The 21,111-nt window shown below is 41.1% G+C and overlaps 1 pseudogene; it reads right to left on the bottom strand.

Moving 5' to 3' along the window:
• Positions 1–8,899: 8,899 nt before the first annotated feature.
• Pgam1-ps4 (phosphoglycerate mutase 1, pseudogene 4) lies at positions 8,900–9,545 on the bottom strand (annotated as a pseudogene).
• Positions 9,546–21,111: the final 11,566 nt, after the last annotated feature.

Below are 21,111 nucleotides of genomic sequence, written 5' to 3' on the forward strand. Positions count from 1 at the left end.
AATGGATAAAGAAACCATATCACAGAGTGATTTATGTGAGCCGTATCACAGAGTGGTATGTGGTAGCACCAGAAAGGATTCACATTTTGAGCTTGTGTGTCTCCATGACACTATTCATTGTGAATGGAAATACTTTGTGACTCAAACTATTGAGCCTTTTGTTTGTTTCATTCAGAGCACAACCTTCTCGTGAATACTGTGGGTTCTGTGGAACAAAGGAGATTATAGGATTAATAGAACTCATGTTATGGGGCAACCAACTGTGTTTGAATTGGATTTGAGGCCCACACCACCGGAGATGATCCATGGTTGGTACTGTGTACTCAGTGAAGGACTCAGGTCCTGGAGAAGAATACACTGCTGTTGTATAGCTAGATTATCATGGCACTAAACTGCATTCTAAATATTTATGTTTCTAGTCATAGACAAATTATATCATATCCTTAATCAGAGAAGCTTCTCTTTGCCGTGAATGGTAGTGAGTGTGAATTTCATGGCTGTTCTTGATGTTTAAAAGTTGGCAATTGAGTGCTCTGCTCTAAATAAGACACTTATGCCCACCCCTTCCAAGGCTCAGGAACTATCACAGAAGAAGGATGGAAAGAAAATAAGAACCAGAAAGTAGAAGGGCTGTGAAATATGATCTTTGGGCAGGACATAGCTATTGCCACCATAACCTTACAGACTCTGTAGTTGTCTACCCTGGGCCTGAACAAGATCGTGCCTGGGAACAGGCAAGTATGGAGTGCAGAGATTCTGATGGGACCCTACTCCTCTTTGCTGAATTATTTGTTTCTGGTAGATTCTGGTGAAGAGATGGTCATTGACTTCTGTTGTGTGCCCAACAGTGAGTCCTCCAGTCTGGATAATTCCAAACCCACAGTCACAAAGACTGTCCTGGTTAAACTCAGTGGGCTATAAAACAAAACAAAAAGACATGAATGTGGGAAATAGAGTTACAGGGAAAAAGGGGAAATGTTAGTGCTGGGAGAGAGAAAGAGAGGATGGGATGAGAGTAAACAACATATTTTGTACTTGTATGAAATTGCCAGTAAACACATTTAATCAATTAAAGACAAAGAACTAATAAAACTTTAAGTAGATTGTCATATTCAGAAAACAACATTAAGTCTTTTGATTGGGCAATGTATGTGTAATGTATGTGTGCATGATGGGTGTGAGTGATGTGTTATGTATGCACTCATGTGTATGTATGATGTATTTGTATATTTGGTACATGTGTCTAATACATGTTTGTATATTATATATATACATATATATAATGTGATATGTGTGTGTGGTATTATGTGTGGTATGTTTGATAGGTATATATTTATATGTAATGTGTTTGTGTGTAGTATATGTGATATATGTTGTGTTTTTTGTGTGTGTGATTTGTGTGTTTGTATATGTGTGTGCATGTAGTGTAGGTGTGCCTGTGTGCATAAGTGTGGTGTGTTTGTGTATTATGTGTGTGTTGTGTGTAGTATGTGTTTGTATGTATGTGAATGTAGTGTGTGTGGTGTGTATGTGTGTGGTATGTTTGTGTAGGCTGTGTGTGTGTTGTATAGTATGTTTGTGTATGTCATTCGTGTGATTTACATGTATATGTGTGTTTGTATGTGAGTATACATGTGGTATGTTCTATATGTGTGTGTGTGGTATAATGTGTATTGGGTGTGGAGTGTATATGTGATTTGTCTAATATGTGTGTATATGATTTGTATAATGTGTGTGTTGTGTATGTGCATGTTTGTGGTATGGTGTATGTGTACTTCCTCTGTTTGACTGAATCATCCTTGAACTGTACATTCCTGAGGACAGATCTTAGGCTCCTTATGAACAGATAGATAGTCTTGTTCTTAGAGGACCCCATCTTTCCTCATCTTTTCGAGTTGCTCTCACATATTGTCCATTTGCCTTCCTGAGCACTAAGAAGACCCCTTGATTTGGAGAACCATACTGCTAAAGATTTCCAGTTAGAAGGCTTGCCTCTAGTAGCAGCCTTTTGACTCTAGGTTTTATGGAACAGCTTCTGAATGGAGACCTGAGCAGGGTCTTGGGGACAGAAAGGCATGGTCGTAAGTGACATACTCTACCATCTTGAAAGGGAACAGGGCATACATGTCAGGGACCAGTCTGTTACTGACTAGTGGCTATGGTGTTGGCTCCTTATAAAACCTTTACTGAAGCTTGGCAACATCAGGACCTGGGTTGTCATCCCTTGTCTTTGTGAGCAATCATGTACTGATTGGAAAACAAGTGGAGAGGAGACAACTGAGGCCACTGATAGATGGAGAGATGCATGGGCTGCTGCTTTGGACTATATGCTTGTAGTAGAGGTCTCTTTTGTCTCGATTTAGGAAAAGTCATGGGGTTTTCCTCATTGGCTTTCTGAAAACGCTCCTAGGCTGCAAGGACCACTTTGGTTAGTGCTGAGGTGGAGACACAGATCTGCTTTTCCTTTCCTCTTTATTGTGCTTTTGGCACTTGTTCCGAGTTAAAGTTTATTTTATTACTGTTGTGAAGGGACCAATTAGTGCCTGCCTATCGTATCCCCACAGCTGGCATGTTGAGATATCAGATAAGTAGGTTGGCAAGCAGCAGTCACAGAAAACAAGGATGCTTTGTATCTTTGGTGCCACAAACCATGTTAGGAGCCTTAGAAAATCTCATCTGGTCTAGTCCACACAGCTACCTCTGTAAATAGGTATGTTGTCATTTTGCTGTTGTTCTCATACACAGAAAGAAATATAAGCTCACAGTGACAGTTTGCATTCCTGTAACAGAATGTCATAGACTGGGTAGTTTGTGAACAGAAATGTATTTCTCAAGGTTCTGGAAGCTGAGCTTTCCAATATCGAAGTACAGGCTGAGTTGGTGTTGACTGAAGGCCCATTTCCTGGGTAATAAATAATGCCCTCTTGCTGTGTTATCACATGACAGATCTCTGGAGTCTGTTTTTAAGAGCAACGATGCTACTATGAAGGCTTCATCTGTCTTCAAGACTCAACTAACTCCCACTCCCAACCTTCGCACCATAACCTGGAGGGGTTGAGATATGAACATTTGAATTTTGAGGGGACAGAAGCGTTATATGATTGGATATTACTCACTAAAGATTATGTCATTAGCAAGAGTTACAAGCAGAACTCCAACCTAGGTATGTTTGGGAAGGATTTACAAGAGCTCTGTACGTGAGGCACTTGGGACTAAAAGGGCTTTCCAGATAAAATCACTTCATGTCCATTTCAATTTCTCATTATCAAAGGGAGGCTATCTGAGAGAAAGGTTATCTTTGTTCTGTTCTTAAGACAAACAGGACAAAATCCAATCAAACTCACTAGTCACTAACTTAATCAGGCTCGGTATTAGCCTGAGTGCTTCAAAGCACCTGATCTTATTTAATTTTCTCAGTATCTTGTAGGACAGTGATTAAGATCTCCATTTGTACAGGTAGGGTCACTGAAGTTTATCTGGAATTAATCTGAACAAGTTTCATGGGTCTGGTGCTACCAAAGTCAGGTCCAAATTGTAAGGGTTAATCTCTTCTGTGAGATCAACAGGCTGGGCTTTGGTTCTTCATTGCTGGGAACAAATTGTTTCAAAAGGAAGTGACAAAAACCACATCTTGTCATCTGCTCCTATCTTCCTCTTGGGGTTATGGATTCTGATGATACACTGCAAAGTGAGTTCCTCAGAAGATGGGAAGGCATGGCTGGAGCAGCACCAACTGTGTGGCATCTGAGTGGGTCAACTGGTCCTATCTATGTAGGGCTGGCTCTCGGTTCTTCCTACCATTCTTCTAGGACCAGAACGTTTCTCTGTACTCACATGCCTGGTATCTGGGTTAAAATGCTGGCACAGGTGGGTCTGTTTAGGCTTTTCTCTTTCCACCTGAGCAGAGAACACAGTTGGCCTGCTGTTCCTCATCAGAAGTTATTTCAGGGTAGATAAGAGTGCCTTTTAAAAAATATATGTATATTTTTATTTTAGATATTGTTTGTGTATGGTGTTTGCCTGCATGTATGCAGTGTACAATATGTGTGCAGTGCCCACATTGGCCAGAGAGGGTATTGGATCTTCTTTCTGATCCTGGAGTTATAGATCGCTGCGAGTTGCCATGTAGGTACTGGGATTCAAACACAGGTCATTTGGAAGACCAACCAGTGCTTAATAACTGAGCCATCTCTCCAGCCCTAGATGGAGATCCCCAAGAAACCTCTCAAGAGGCTCTGGGAAAAGTTTTAAGTCTCATTACCAGGCCTTGAGAAATCCAGAGTACCTCTAACATTTTTTGTTTGTCAGGAAACTCATCAAAGCTAGAACAGTATCTCAAAGGGAAGAAAGGAGAATTAACTTTTTAATGGATGGAACAGCAAAGAATTCACACCTCTGTTTTTCATTGGGATAAAGTTTACAATACACAGCTTGTATCCTTTGGCCATTTGCAAAGGTAACCTATACATGTATGATATTGTCACACCTGTGACAGCCTTCCACATTTCCAGAAAGTTCTCCATTTTCTCCAGTCTGAAACTTTATACCCTTTACACAGGGACTTACACTGCTTCTCATTTCAGCCCCAGGCAGCTGCCTACACTTTCTGTCTTTATTAATTTGACTGTTTTGTGTATCTCCTGGAAGAAGACCCACTTGGTGTTTGTCTGTTTGTTGCTGGCTTATTTCACTTAGCTTAATGCTTTCAAGGTTCAGCCATGTTGCACGCTATGTCAGAATTTCTCTTTAAAACCAGGGAACACTGTAGACATCTTTAATCTCCCACTGCTATTCAATTTCAAAGCCTCATTGGCCTGTGAGAAGTGGGAAGCAGAATAGAATTCTGTCTTGGAAATGTCTTCCTAGGCTTGGCTTGTGGACTTGAGCTGAATTAGTCATGGCAATATGGCTCAGACAGACCTAATAAAATAGGACTTGGGATTCTGCTTTATTCCTATTTTGTGATGTAAACTATAATTAGATGGGTCTAGACTAGAATGCTTTTTCTGTGTGTAGGGAAATGTGCTGTGTGCATTTGATAAATTATCATTGCTGTGTTTACTTCAGTTGCAAGTTGGAGGTATATCATGGGCTCAGTGTTTGTATTCCCACCAAATTCACATCTTGGAATCTAACTCCCTGAGTCATGGTATTAGGAAACTGGGCTTTTTGGAAGTGCTGAGGTCTTGAGGGTGCAGTTTTCATGGAGTGGATTAGCACCCTAATGAAAGAGTCCCTGCCCCAAATCTATTTGCCTACTAGTTGAGGACAACCAAAAGGTTGTATCTACTAGGAAAGAGTCTCATTTGATTGCCCTGACCTTGGGTGTTCCAGTTACTAGACTCATTTCAACCGACCATTATTAACTAGCTATAAATTACTCAGCCCAAGGCTAGTTATTTTTTGTCAGTGCAAGCAGATTAAGACAGGACATAGGAGGGAAGAGACAAAGTGAGTAGATTAGGATCTTAGAGAAATACAGACTCTGAGCTACATGATCGTAGAAGTTGAAGTAAGCTTGGAGATCAACTTTTCTTAATGATTCATTTTACTGACAATAAACAATTGACTTATATATAATAATCTTTCAGTCTTGTGTTTATATCTTTACATTTACCACATACTCTATTCTTTGATTTTAAAATCTCTCTCTCTCTCTCTCTCTCTCTCTCTCTCACACACACACACACACACACACACACACACACACACACACACACACACTTTCTCTCTCTTTCTTCTTCTTTCTTTGTATACAAATGTTTTGCCTGAGCATATGTAAGTGTACCATATGTCTGCCCCCAGAGATCTGAAGAGGGTGCTGGGACCCCTGAAACTAGAGTTGAGAGTTACCGTAAGCTAAGGATGCTAAGGAACTAAAACCAGGTTCTTGGGGAGAGCAGCAAGTGCTCTTAACAGCTGAGCCATGGCTCCAGCTTCCTCATTATCTGATTTTGAGGTTAACCACAGCCCTTTACATTAGGATCCTATGTCTTAAGGGGAAAAAAGCTACACGTAGATTTAAGAAAATTCCAAGGCAAAAAACAAAACAAAGCAAAAACAAAAAACAAAAATAAAACAAAACAAAAACCTACTGATTTTCTAGGTGAGAGCTAGAGGGTAGCTCTCCTAACCTCCGGCATCTGTATTTACTAAGGTAAATTGTTCGTTTGTTTTTTTTCCCGGATCTGGGGACCGAATCCAGGGCCTTGTGCTTGCTAGTTGTTTATTTTTTTAATGTGTATATGTGTGTGAGAATGCAAGGTGAATGCCATGGCAAAACTATAGAGATCAGAGGACAACTCTGAGGAGCTGGTTCTCTCTTGCTTCCCTGTGGGATCAAACTCAGGTTGGCAGCCTCATACACGAGTGCTTTCTCTCATACAGCTGTGCCATCTCTCTGGCCCTACATTTGGGTATGAATGGCTTGTGGTTATTGACATCCTGAGCCAGGTTCCACAGGACATTTGCTTTGAGTTCCTCTCTGTGTCTCTCCATTATCCTAGGGTTTATTATAGTTAACAAAGCTATATAAGAGATTGTAAAATATCTATCACTAATTTGCATGACCCTATGTATAACTCTACCTCATGGACTTTGTATGTACAAAATCTTTTAGGGTCATCAGGCAAGAATGCTCAGCAGGTAAAGGTGCTTGTTGACCAATGGTGCATCAAGCCATGTTAATCCCTGCAGTCCATGTTTACTCATAGAATGAGAACACCAATTCCATGAAGATGTTCTCTGACCTCCATACATGTACTGTGGCATGTATGCCTATATGCACACATCCACACAATTATAACAAAATGAAAGGAGAACCTTTAAAAATTCTCTAGAGAGTACTGCAGTCATAAAAACATTCTCATTTTATAGTTACTGATAGGAAGATTTATAACTCAACTGCTCTGACCACCTTGGATAAAGTAGGAATGTCAAACATGCCAGCATCATTAAAAACGTCAGAGTCAAAACAAGGACTCTCAGTAGCACTGCTCTGTCCTCTTTGCGTTGTCATATGCGATGGTTTCTCCTTTTTTCAGCCTCTTTGAACATCAGAACTCTCTGTGATCTTGGCTTCTCTCTTCATACAGCATCCTAGCATTCGGGAGCCTGAGAAAATCTTTCTCTAGTATTTCTCATGCCATCAGAGTCAGTAGACAGTCAGGTTTCTTCGTAGAGAGTGAAACTGACTTCACATTGAGGGAAGAGTGATGTGCTATGCTTAGGGTAGCTGTTTCAATGATAATTTCCTTTCTCTGTGTTCATTTTCCTTGGTCGAGGTTATGAATCTGATGTCAGGGACATGCAGAACCTGAGCCACTTAGTGAGTGATGTGGTAGCAATTAGTTCTGGGCATCTGAAGAGTCTTACAGTGTCAGCATGAATGGTTGTCCCTGAAAGGATGTTTTCATAAGGCAAGAGGACGGGGTCCCTCAGAAGAAGCCTAGACATGAAAACAAAGTTTGATACCTTGGTACTCTAACTGCTTCAAAACAGGCTCTCTCTAGATCACCAAAGTCTGAATTTCTTTATGTGACAATACAATGCCAATTTAATACTTAGGAACTCTGGATTTGACTTTTAGGTGCTTCATGAGACTGGCAGAGGGTCCTTGTACTTCTGTCCACAGGGACTGTGGTTCAGAGATTTACCCATACTCGGTAGGTATTCAAGAAATACTGGGTAGGAGATGGAAGCATTGTGACTTGCTCTATATTCGGTATTGCAGTTGCCAACAGTGGAGATTACAGACTGTTATTTCCTATAACCCTCATTCTTCCAAGGACCCACAGATAAGGAGATAAGAAAGAATGACCAATGCAAAAATTCATGTTAGTCATCAAGAGAAAAGAGGGTTAGAAATGATACTATGTTATTAGTATTTACCTCCATCAAATCAGTATTATCTCCTATCTACTGGGACCACTGAGAGCCCCAGGCTCTTTCATCATCACCGTCATCATTGTCCTTGTCATTGTCATCATCATCATCATCATCATCACTATTATTATTATTAATCATTGCATACTCTCTTATTATACTGATTTGGAAAGAGATTTAACAGCTATGCCCAAAACAAGTTCTAAACCCACACGCTAGAGTCAAACATCTGGAACACGGTTCATGCACATGACTAAGGGACACTTCACATCTACAAAACAGGGTAGAGGGATCCTAACTGTGACACAGCAAGGCACTCCTGCCCCCTTAGTACAAGGAATTCACAACATGGCTTATTTTCTGGTGGCCACATGGGACCAATTCCAGCTACCACCTGAAACCACAGAAAGCATTTTGAGTACTGATAAATTTTATTTTTATTTTTTATTTTTGGTAAAAGTAAAATTTAACATGTGGGATTGACAGGATTGATCCCAACCTTCTGGGACCAGCAGCTCCTTTAGACTCAGAGAGGAAGTATCTTTTAAATTATCATGCAAGTTACTTCCTGAAATGACAACAGGCCCCTGTTCTCTGACTGCAGAAGACTGCAGGACAAGCTCCAGGGACAGCATTGTGCCACAGCTTCTCCACATTGGTCATGAGGGGGTATGGTTCCTTCCTGAGTGCTTCCTAAGCAGACCCTTAGCAAACAAAGGGTGAAGGAAGACTATAATTAGTACCTCTCCACTCTCCTGGGATGGGGAGCCATCCCTGAATGTGGGTCAAGAAACTGCACCCCCAGAGGTATTATTCTGATGATGTGCTGTGAAGGGAGAGGGTGCAGTGGATAAAGCACCAAAGTGAAAATGGGAGGCATGGGGCCCCATCTCTAGATACAACTTAAAATTAAGATCCTAAAGGTGTAGTCAGTGTGGCAGGTGCTGGGGAGGGGTGCAGGAGGCATGAGCAGGCCGGGAGGGTGCTTTTGGGAATGGAGCCTGCCTGCTTGCCTTTACTTCTTCACCTGGAACTGAGCAGTCATAGCTTCCATGGCTTTGCACATGGTCTTTTTATCTCTTAGGAACTGCAAGGTCTTCTTGGGCTTCTAGATTTTGTCCAATTTATGGACGTTGGAAGACCAGTTGGCAGGCTCAGCTCCATGATGGCCTCTTCAGAGATACTTGATGATGCCCCGAAGGTGTTGGCATGGGCCGGAATCAGGACCCTTTCCCCCTTGATCTGGGGGACAATTTCTTCAGTCCAGAATAGCAATAGTGTCCTTCAGGTTCTCACAGGAGGGTATCTGGTCTCCAGTAAGGTCTGCATTCCTTACTGATATTTCCATAGAAGGGATAACTGGCCTCTATTGGAATTTTTTTATCAGCTCCTTACCATGCTTAGCAGCAGTTTCTGCTTTATTGAGACCAGTCAGTCAGACCCTATTGTGTCACTCACTAAGGCACCAGCTCCTGGCTCCTGGCAGCCACATCTGGACTGTCCAGAGGGTCTAGATTGCTCTCCTCTGCATGGGGGTGAAGCCGATGTCAAATTCATAGCCAGCATCTCACATCTGCCTGCTATACTTTTACCTCCACACTGTTCTCCAGGTTCTATGTGTTCTTGCTGTGCTTGACCAGCACCATCTTATAGGTGGTCATGGCCATGGCGGGGAATGCTGCAATGACTCTCATCCCTTTTATCACCACCACCACCACCACCACCCATCACCACCACCACAACCACCACCACCCATCACCATAGCCACCACAACCACCACCACCACTACCACCACCACCATCACCACCACCGTCATCACCATCACCACCACCACCACCACCACCACCACCACCACCACCACCATCATCATCATCATCATCATCATCATCATCATCATCATCATCATTCAGTATTATCCAGGGATGAAACCCAGGGCCTTATGCATGTTAGGCAATCATTCTATCACTGATCTACATCACAGATCCATTTATCACATAATAAAATGTTTATAGTCTGAGTTGGACTCAGAATCCACATCTTGTGAAGGTCAAGATTCCACTAGAACATGATTAAGTGAATAAGTGAATGAATGGAATGGGTGACTGCCCAGATTATTTGGTATCACTGAAGACAATGTAAGGAGGAAATGGCTTCCTTCCTCAGGCATTTCTGATACAGCGACTAGTGGCCTGCTTTCATTTTTTTTCTGACACGAGGAAAGTTCATACCAAAAAGGACAATATTGGAGAGAAAATGGTTTTTCTGAGAAGCTGTGATATTTCATTTTGTGGGCCAACTTGCCTGGACAATGGGTGCCCAGAAATCTGCTTAAACTTTCTTCTGGATGTGTCTGTGAGAGATTACTGAATGCGATTGGACAGAAGTTAGTAGATAGGGCAAAGCAGATCATTCTCCACCCCAACACCATGGACTTCCTCCATGCTCTTAGAGTTCTAAGTAGAATATAAGGCATAGGAAGGAGAGAGCCACTCTCTCTGCTTCATGTTTTTCATGTAACTCCTCTGTATAAGAAATAGCACCTAAGCTATTGGCTCTATTGCTCTCAGGCCTCCTGGCTTTAACTGGAATTATATCCCCAAGTAGATCTCCAGTATATAGGCAGCAGATCACGGTACTGACTTCTCACCATCTGCATTATGAATTTGACTTCATTAAGGATTTGACTTCTCTGGATAATCATGCATATAGGAACCATACATGTAAAAACCTTATATGTAAGTGATGGTTGATACTGATTGTCAACTTGACAATCTGGAATCAAACTCAAGTCTGTATGTTTGGGAGAGATTTTCTTGACTGGGTTAGCCAAGGTAGGAAGACTTATCCCAGTTGTGGGCAGCACCGTACCAAATGCTGATGTACTGGACTGAATGACAAAAGGCAAGCATTCTGCCAGCATTTGTTGGTCCGTGCATCTTGACTGCAGAGACAACATGACCTAAGAAGTCCTATTACTGCAGGCCACCAAGATGAGCTGGCTATTTTCCCATTAACTAAAAGCCAAACAAACCTTTCTTTCCTTGAGTTGCTTCTTGTCAGGCATCAAGCACCATGGGAATTAACTCAACGCACATGTGGGGAGCATCAGTAAACCAGAATTGCAGTGAATGGGCTCTAGTTAGTGCCAGAACTGGCTCCTAATCTTAACCTTTCTAATGACCAGATGTGTGAGCTTGGGCAAGCTACTTGACTGTCTTGAGTACCCTAGCTGCTTTTTTTCCTGCTAAAAAGCATCAGATTCACAGTAGAAGTTTTTGTTTGCCACCCAAGATTCACATAACCTTTTCTGCTTTCTAATCAGTCTCCTTATCTAAGCCAATCACAGCAATAGTTTGGGAATGTTTATGAAATGCATCCTGGTCAAGGAGACAGAGACTTTTTTTTGCCAGTGCATCTGGATATGAGGTTTGGAGCTATTGTGATTATGTTGTGTCCACCAAGGAGTCAGGGTGCCTGAGCACAGTAGAGGAGATGAGGAAGCATTTGGGCGGGCCCTTTCTTAGTGGCACCAGTAAATTAACCAATCACAGAGTCACTACCTTTGCACTTCTTGTGTTATTAGCACGTTCATTATGGGTTAAACTCAGCAGGACAGCCATTCTGCTTCCTACAATTGAAAGACTCTGAAGCCATACACAGTGTTGTTTGAGTTCTGTGGGTAGTAAATAAATTAGCCCATATAAAAGCCTTCACACATGGCTTGGCATTCAGTAAAGAATCAATAAATCTTAGCTTTAGTATAAATATGACAAAATCCATTATGTTCACCACTGGGGATGGTTTAAGTATAATTCTTGTTTAATTCAGTTTTTCAGAAGATTTTACAAGACAGGAAAATGAAAGAGGTGACTTTTATTTCTCTTCACACTTATTGCTAAACTCCTATCCCAGAGGGTTGTATCATTTTTTTTACTACGATCAGCAAATATAGGAAAGTGCCTCTTCTACTTCTTGCTAGCTGGCTATGATTGTTTGATCATTAACTTGATTGTATTAGGAAATCCTCAGGATATTGGAGAGGTATTTCTTTGGGTGTATCCATGTAGATGTTTCCAGAGAAGATTAACTGATGGGGATCCTTTTGCCATCTCACTGGGGGAAGTCATGGACTGAGAAAAAAGGTTAAGAAGAGAAGAGCAACCGAATGCTTTTATTGTTCCGCTTTCACCTTCAGATCCACAGAGGTGAGCACAGGGTCTTTCTGCTGCCCACAGCAATAGGTCCTACGTCCGTGACTCCTCTATTGTAATGGGCTGTATCTCTTGAACTTGAGTTAAAATATTTCCTTTCTCATAGTTGCTTCCTGTAGTACATTTAGTTATTACATCAAGCAAAAAAGTTTTGTGAGTATCTGGAATTAAGATTTAAAATAATTTTTTCCAGTAAGCGAATTAGGAAACATTTCAGTTTTGTGTTTCTGACTAGAAGGTCTTTAAGATAGTGTCCTGGTGTCAAAATATTTTTATGATGGCTGAGGTTCCATTCTGAAGTGCTTTCTAAAATGTGCTACAGGCATCTAGGAAGGTACCTCCCCCATTCCCCAGTAATATGTAATAGTTTTCTAGTCTGAAACAAAGGACTGATATCATATATCTTTGTGTTATACTGAGTCATCTAGAATTTCCTGGATGTGTTTCATCTTAACTTTTTTGAGTTCTCTTAGCAGTAGGAATAGAAAAATGATTGATAACCAGCACCATGGGTAGAGCATCCTTACCAGTGATCTCACTAATAAATGTACAGCCCCAAGATACTGTATTTCAGGGCCTCTGTCTACATGAATAATCTGAGCCAACACCAGCCAGCATGTTGGTTCCATTTAATGACTAAATATTGTATGCTTTCTCTCCCCCTGGCTGATGAATTTTTCAGTTTGGCAATAGTAAGCTAGGATTCAAAACAGCAAAATAAGCAAGACATTATTACAATAGTATAAATAGGAGAGAGTGATAGCTAGGCTAGAAAAATAGTCCTGGGAGTAGGAAAAACAGATGATCTGACTTTGTTTAAGTTGAGAATATGTGTAATTTTAATATAATTAAATTAATTAAATATATTAAGAATATATTCACACTAAGTTTCTTTCATTAAGAATATATGCACATATATAACTTTCATAATTATCTTTTTTAAAAAAGCAGTGTTACTTTTATTGAGATTTTAATTTAAGCAGAACATTTCTCCTTCTCTTTCCTCCTAAATATAATCTCACCAGTGGCACAATGTTCCTTGTATGTATGTTTTCAGGGATGACTGATTGATACTGGGTGACCAATTGGTGTGCATTTCCCTGAAAGCCCACCCAACCTGCTCCTGGCTTTCCTCAGTTGTTTATAGATCTTTGTGTAGCGTAGAGCCCTCATGGCCTTTTCCCCATCCAGTTTGGCAAGTTTATTGCTGTCCTCCTTGTTCATTCATTTCTGAGCAGTCATGGTGGTGAGACTTTATGGGTATAGTTTGTGATATTACTAGTAGTCACAAGATCACATCAAACTCTCTGATTCTTTGGCTTTTATAATCATTCTACCCTACTTTCACGATGCTCTCTGAGCCTTAGGTAAAAGGTTGTTTTTGTAGATATATCCACTGGTACTGGGCTTCTCAACTCTGCATATTGATTGGTTAGAGTTCGATGTAGTGGTCTTTTTCTGTTGCAAAGAGAGGCTTCCTTGATAAGGGGTAAAGACTACACTTACCCGTGCATGTAAAAATAAATGTTTATAGATTTTTGTTAGCGATTATATATTTTTCCTGCAAAATGAAATACCACATTGGCCTTTGGGAGCAAATTTCATGTTCACTTCTTGATCTGAGGTCTGTTTACAAGGTTCCTGGATAATCCAAACGATACCTGTCCTAGAGCTCTTTGGGGTATCTGGCCAATTACATAGTAAAGATTGGAAATAAAAGATTCAAAAGAAACCTAAAGAGAGAAACATAATCCTCCCCAAAATTCTATTATGGCCAAGGATACATGTACCTTGACCAATAGTGTCGTTTGTACTCTAGGCCCTAGAAATATCTTCATTAAATTAGAAGGATAGCATTCTAAATCATGTGATTGCCTTTGCCTGAGCCTAAGGACTTTAATTATTATCACAGAACACATAGGTAATCAAACCAGTGACCCTCCCATGTTCCAGGTCCTGTACTAGGTGTTTCACAGGGATTTGGGTATCCTAATATCCTGTTTTATGAAGGTGGTGCTTGTATTCTGTCTTAGTTATTATTTTATTGCTGTTAAAAATGGAATGACCCAGGGGACTTGTAAAAGATAGTTTAACTGAGGACTTGTTTACAGTTTCAGAGGCTACATCCATTATGGCAAGTAGGCAGGTGGGCAGGTGGGCAGGTAGACAGGTGGACAGGTGGGCAGGTGGGAGGGGGGCAGGTGGGCAGGTGGGCAGGTAGGCAGGTAGGCAAGTGGGCAGGTATGGTGCTTGAGCAGTGGCTGTGAGCTTACATCTTATTGGCAAGTTGCAACCACAGAAAGAGAGAAATGAGGCTGGCATGGGGTTTTGAAATCTCAAAGCCCAACCTCAGTGATCTATCCCACAAGGCCACACCCCCTAATCCTTCCCAAAAAGTTCCAGTAACTGATGACCAAGCATTCAACCTACGAGCTGCCTTTGGGGGCAGTCCTTCTCATGAAACCATCACAGATGCAGACAGACTGGCCTGCTCAGACATCAGAAAACAAGCCCAGGTGGTATATAGCTCTGTTGTAATCTAAGCTTTCCAATTTTTCTGTTTCCATCTAAGCCTTCTACTTGCTCCTTAAACAGCTTACTTTCAGATACTTGTCTGATATTCCCCATTAGTTACAGACTCACATCGGCATCTGATAATTACTTTCCACTTACTTACAAGCCGCCTCATTTTTCTGACAGTGTTTTATATCACAGATGTCTTCATGCATTTAAAAAGACCCTTTTAAATAAATGTCTCACTGCAGGGGGATGACTCTGAAAATGGCATAACAGTAGTGCTGCACTCAGCCACAAAGTCCACACTCCCTGTATAGAGGCCTGTTTAACACTTAAGTTTTGAATAGCTGCCCCGAAGACTCCAAATAGCGTTTTCTTCCATCATTTTTTCAGAGAGATGTCAAATGAACATATGATGTCTGAAGAAGTTTCTCTACATTAAAATACAACATGGCTGTCAATTGTGCCTCTTCCATGACTCTCGATTGTGCCTATTTACCCCTTTACCTGCCGGGATATGCAACAGGTGAATGGCAACAAGGAAAACTTTTGATGTCTGTGGTCAACTCGAAATTGTGACATTTCGCTTTTATATTTTAAAGATATGTTTTATGTTGAGGTGTGCTGACCAATTCTCTGGGGAATACAACTGAAAATGCAACCAGCAAATTTCACTTGGACACACACACACACACACACACACACACACACACACACACACACACACACACACACAGTGTGTGATTTATAAAGATATGGAAATAATTGTGCTGTTAGTCCTCTACTGGTCAGATGAGTTTGCATCGTAGAAAGATCAGGATGGAAATTGTCATTTTCCTATGAAAGAAACCTCATTTTCGTTGCCGGTTTTTGTTCAGGATGGTGTGCAGGGGAGCAGAAAGCTTGGCATTCAGCCACCAAGCCTGTGGTTTGAATATTTTACATCTGTCAATGGGACTCCTTTTGGCATCTTATCAGAACACAATGAATTTGATTTTGGAGAGGCGGAGAGATACTCTACACTGTTTTTCTTGCAACAGACACAGCTATTGTGCAACCCAGCGAGTCACTTTGAATCCCTTCAGCTCACGGTCCCAATCTCACTTGTGAAACAGCTTATGCCTCCCCCAGCTTCTGACAATTTCATTCGATGTGGTTCTATTGAAAGGGAATCGTAGCACCTAAGATTCAATTTAAAGCTTGTTTATTGTAATAAGCAGATGCGGTGAGGGCCGCTAGTCTGAATCTCTGAGGGATGAAATGGATGAATTCAAAAAAATATATTTAGTGGGGATGAAATAAGTCAGGAGAATTGGCCTCAGTAGGGAGAGGACAGCTATAGAAAAAGGAGATTTGTGTGCTGTGATAGCCCAGCCTGCGCTACTGTTAAGAAGGGGAACGGAGAGTGTTGGATTGTCTTTCTGCTGGATGGTGCAAAATCAAGACCAGTGTTTACAGAAAGCAGAGGAAGGGTTCTGTAAGCCTAACTGTGGGTCTTCTGTCACTGTCACCTCTCCCCCAGTAGAACACCATCCCTCAAATAAGTCACCAAAGTCACCACCCACAAAATAACTGAGGTTCACAGAGGGTGATATGTCATTCTACAATCACAAAAGCTGGACTTGAACCCCAAATCTCTTACATTCACTGTAGCCTGAGGGAGGTCCTAGTGTGGGAGCTTAGGCACAGCAATGATTTAAGAGTTTAAGCTGGATGATCTTCCAGTCATTTCTATTTCTAAGTAGGTGTTGTGTAGATTTTGAACTGAGACAGTTCCTTCTAGAACGTTAAGACTCAGGAAGCTCTTGAAACCTGAAAGGTTCAGAACATCCTGCCCTGAGGGTCTATTGGGTCTTTATAAGCAGTAGCAACTATAGTGGAGATGACGCTGTTCTTTCAGCCCAGATACATGCAAGTGATGCAGGGAGGCCTGTGGGTGCCGTGACTACGAGGCCTCACCTACACTAAGGTGGGTTTTTGGTGATGCAACTGTCTCCAAGACACCTATGCTTCTGCGATGTCTCACTCACATCCCCTTAAGTAATCCCAGTAGAGAATGACTCACTTGGTTATGCCTGGGAGGACTTTGATCTGTTTTCAGTTTCATAGTTGGGGTCGAGAGAGGTTTGTTTTTACCTCCTCAGAAAGTCATACAACACAAAGTTTGTGACTCTAACTTGTGACTCTGGCTGTCTCCTTGCTGAGACTAGACAGAAAAGAAGAAAACCTGTATTTTAATGGTGCTACAGAGAATTTTTATCTTTAAAAAAATTTTATTCTCTTAAGCTAGATCCTCCTTCTACGGATCTCATACCTCACAGCTTCCATTCCTTAAGTACTTTGCAGACTGGCTCTAGATACTCCATGCTTATGCCTCCCTCTCCTACTAGGCTTTCTTCAGAGAAGGTAGCTGTCATCTCTGATATCTTGGCTTCTTCGAGCAGCTCTCCCCAAATGTCTAATGTCTGGCATTTCAAAATTCTTAAAGAAAATGAATATGGAGATTTATTTTGTTAAAACACATCATCAATCCAGGGGATGTTGCAAAAATTCCAGGTAATGTATAGCTAAGATTCCTCACTGGTGATGTCACATGGATGGGTGACATCATATGGGGGAGGGGTACAAAACGAACATGGATATAATGGAGCAAATATGATCGACAGAGATTTAATATATCAATTAGCAAATGTAAGCTGAGCCTTTTCAAAAGTGCTAAGAAGTAAAAAGTATGTTTGTGTTTGGTTAGGTGAATGTTTATATGTGGGTATGTGTCTACACTCTTTGGAAGCCAAAGAAAACACTGGGTATATCATTTCTCAGAGTCTGTTGTTGTACGAGGCTCTTCCTGGAGTGGAATGAATAAACATCTACCCACCCAAGAATGGCACCATCGAAAATGAAACACACGATTTTACTAAAGTCTAAGTTGGTGAAACCAATGAGTTTATTAGAGTTACATAAAGAGTGTTGCTGGCAAGGCATTACTTACAGGAAGCATGGTTGTGCTGGCTAGTTTACTTTTTTTTTTTTATTAACTTGAGTATTTCTTATATACATTTCGAGTGTTATTCCCTTTCCCGGTTTCCGGGCAAACATCCCCCTCCCCCCTCCCCTTCCTTATGGGTGTTCCCCTCCCAACCCTCCCCCCATTGCCGCCCTCCCCCCATAGACTAGTTCACTGGGGGTTCAGTCTTAGCAGGACCCAGGGCTTCCCCTTCCACTGGTGCTCTTACTAGGATATTCATTGCTACCTATGGGGTCAGAGTCCAGGGTCAGTCCATGTATAGTCTTTAGGTAGTGGCTTAGTCCCTGGAAGCTCTGGTTGCTTGGCATTGTTGTACATATGGGGTCTCAAGCCCCTTCAAGCTCTTCCAGTTCTTTCTCTGATTCCTTCAACGGGGGTCCTATTCTCAGTTCAGTGGTTTGCTGCTGGCATTCGCCTCTGTATTTGCTGTATTCTGGCTGTGTCTCTCAGGAGCGATCTACATCCGGCTCCTGTCGGTCTGCACTTCTTTGCTTCATCCATCTTGTCTAATTGGGTGGCTGTATATGTATGGGCCACATGTGGGGCAGGCTCTGAATGGGTGTTCCTTCAGTCTCTGTTTTAATCTTTGCCTCTCCCTTCCCTGCCAAGGGTATTCTTTTTCCTCATTTAAAGAAGGAGTGAAGCATTCACATTTTGATCATCCGTCTTGAGTTTCGTTTGTTCTAGGGATCTAGGGTAATTCAAGCATTTGGGCTAATAGCCACCTATCAATGAGTGCATACCATGTATGTCTTTCTGTGATTGGGTTAGCTCACTCAGGATGATATTTTCCAGTTCCAACCATTTGCCTACGAATTTCATAAACTCGTTGTTTTTGATACCTGAGTAATATTCCCTTGTGTAGATGTACCACAGTTTCTGTATCCATTCCTCTGTTGAAGGGCATCTGGGTTCTTTCCATTTTCTGGCTATTATAAATAAGGCTGCGATGAACATAGTGGAGCACGTGTCTCTTTTATATGTTGAGGCATCTTTTGGGTATATGCCCAAGAGAGGTATAGCTGGATCCTCAGGCAGTTCAATGTCCAATTTTCTGAGGATCCTCCAGACTGATTTCCAGAATGGTTTTACCAGTCTGCAATCCCACCAACAATGGAGGAGTGTTCCTCTTTCTCCACATTCTCGCCAGCATCTGCTGTCACCTGAGTTTTTGATCTTAGCCAATCGCACTGGTGTGAGGTGAAATCTCAGGGTTGTTTTGATTTGCATTTCCCTTATGACTAAAGATGTTGAACATTTCTTTAGGTGTTTCTCAGCCATTCGGCATTCCTCAGCTGTGAATTCTTTGTTTAGCTCTGAACCCCATTTTTTAATAGGGTTATTTGTTTCCCTGCGGTCTAACTTCTTGAGTTCTTTGTATATTTTGGATATAAGGCCTCTATCTGTTGTAGGATTGGTAAAGATCTTTTCCCAATCTGTTGGTTGCCATTTTGTCCTAACCACAGTGTCCTTTGCCTTACAGAAGCTTTGCAGTTTTATGAGATCCCATTTGTCGATTCTTGATCTTAGAGCATAAGCCATTGGTGTTTTGTTCAGGAAATTTTTTCCAGTGCCCATGTGTTCCAGATGCTTCCCTAGTTTTTCTTCTATTAGTTTGAGTGTGTCTGGTTTGATGTGGAGGTCCTTGATCCACTTGGACTTAAGCTTTGTACAGGGTGATAAGCATGGATCGATCTGCATTCTTCTACATGTTGCCCTCCAGTTGAACCAGCACCATTTGCTGAAAATGCTATCTTTTTTCCATTGGATGGTTTTGGCTCCTTTGTCAAAAATCAAGTGACCATAGGTGTGTGGGTTCATTTCTGGGTCTTCGATTTTATTCCATTGGTCTATCTGTCTGTCTCTGTACCAATACCATGCAGTTTTTATCACTATTGCTCTGTAATACTGCTTGAGTTCAGGGATAGTGATTCCCCCTGAAGTCCTTTTATTGTTGAGGATAGCTTTAGCTATCCTGGGTTTTTTGTTATTCCAGATGAATTTGCAAATTGTTCTGTCTAACTCTTTGAAGAATTGGATTGGTATTTTGATGGGGATTGCATTGAATCTGTAGATTGCTTTTGGTAAAATGGCCATTTTTACTATATTAATCCTGCCAATCCATGAGCATGGGAGATCTTTCCATCTTCTGAGGTCTTCTTCAATTTCTTTCCTCAGTGTGTTGAAGTTCTTATTGTACAGATCTTTTACTTGCTTGGTTAAAGTCACACCGAGGTACTTTATATTATTTGGGTCTATTATGAAGGGTGTCGTTTCCCTAATTTCTTTCTCGGCTTGTTTCTCTTTTGTATAGAGGAAGGCAACTGATTTATTTGAGTTAATTTTATACCCAGCCACTTTGCTGAAGTTGTTTATCAGCTTTAGTAGTTCTCTGGTGGAACTTTTGGGATCACTTAAATATACTATCATGTCATCTGCAAATAGTGATATTTTGACCTCTTCTTTTCTGATCTGTATCCCTTTGATCTCCTTTTGTTGTCTGATTGCTCTGGCTAGAACTTCAAGAACTATATTGAATAAGTAGGGAGAGAGTGGGCAGCCTTGTCTAGTCCCTGATTTTAGTGGGATTGCTTCAAGTTTCTCTCTATTTAGTTTAATGTTAGCAACTGGTTTGCTGTATATGGCTTTTACTATGTTTAGGTATGGGCCTTGAATTCCTATTCTTTCCAGGACTTTTAACATGAAGGGGTGTTGAATTTTGTCAAATGCTTTCTCAGCATCTAATGAAATGATCATGTGGTTCTGTTCTTTCAGTTTGTTTATATAATGGATCACGTTGATGGTTTTCCATATATTAAACCATCCCTGCATGCCTGGGATGAAGCCTACTTGATCATGGTGGATGATTGTTTTAATGTGCTCTTGAATTCGGTTTGCCAGAATTTTATTGAGTATTTTTGCGTCGATATTCATAAGGGAAATTGGTCTGAAGTTCTCTTTCTTTGTTGTGTCTTTGTGTGGTTTAGGTATAAGAGTAATTGTGGCTTCATAGAAGGAATTCGGTAGGGCTCCATCTGTTTCAATTTTGTGGAATAGTTTGGATAATATTGGTATGAGGTCTTCTATGAAGGTTTGATAGAATTCTGCACTAAACCCGTCTGGACCTGGGCTCTTTTTGGTTGGGAGACCTTTAATGACTGCTTCTATTTCCTTAGGAGTTATGGGGTTGTTTAACTGGTTTATCTGTTCCTGATTTAACTTCGATACCTGGTATCTGTCTAGGAAATTGTCCATTTCCTGAAGATTTTCAAATTTCGTTGAATATAGGTTTTTATAGTAAGATCTGATGATTTTTTGAATTTCCTCTGAATCTGTAGTTATGTCTCCCTTTTCATTTCTGATTTTGTTAATTTGGACGCACTCTCTGTGTCCTCTCGTTAGTCTGGCTAAGGGTTTATCTATCTTGTTGATTTTCTCAAAGAACCAACTTTTGGTTCTGTTGATTCTTTC

Source organism: Rattus norvegicus, chromosome 7 (assembly GCF_036323735.1).
Source record: "Rattus norvegicus strain BN/NHsdMcwi chromosome 7, GRCr8, whole genome shotgun sequence".
NCBI lineage: Eukaryota > Metazoa > Chordata > Mammalia > Rodentia > Muridae > Rattus > Rattus norvegicus.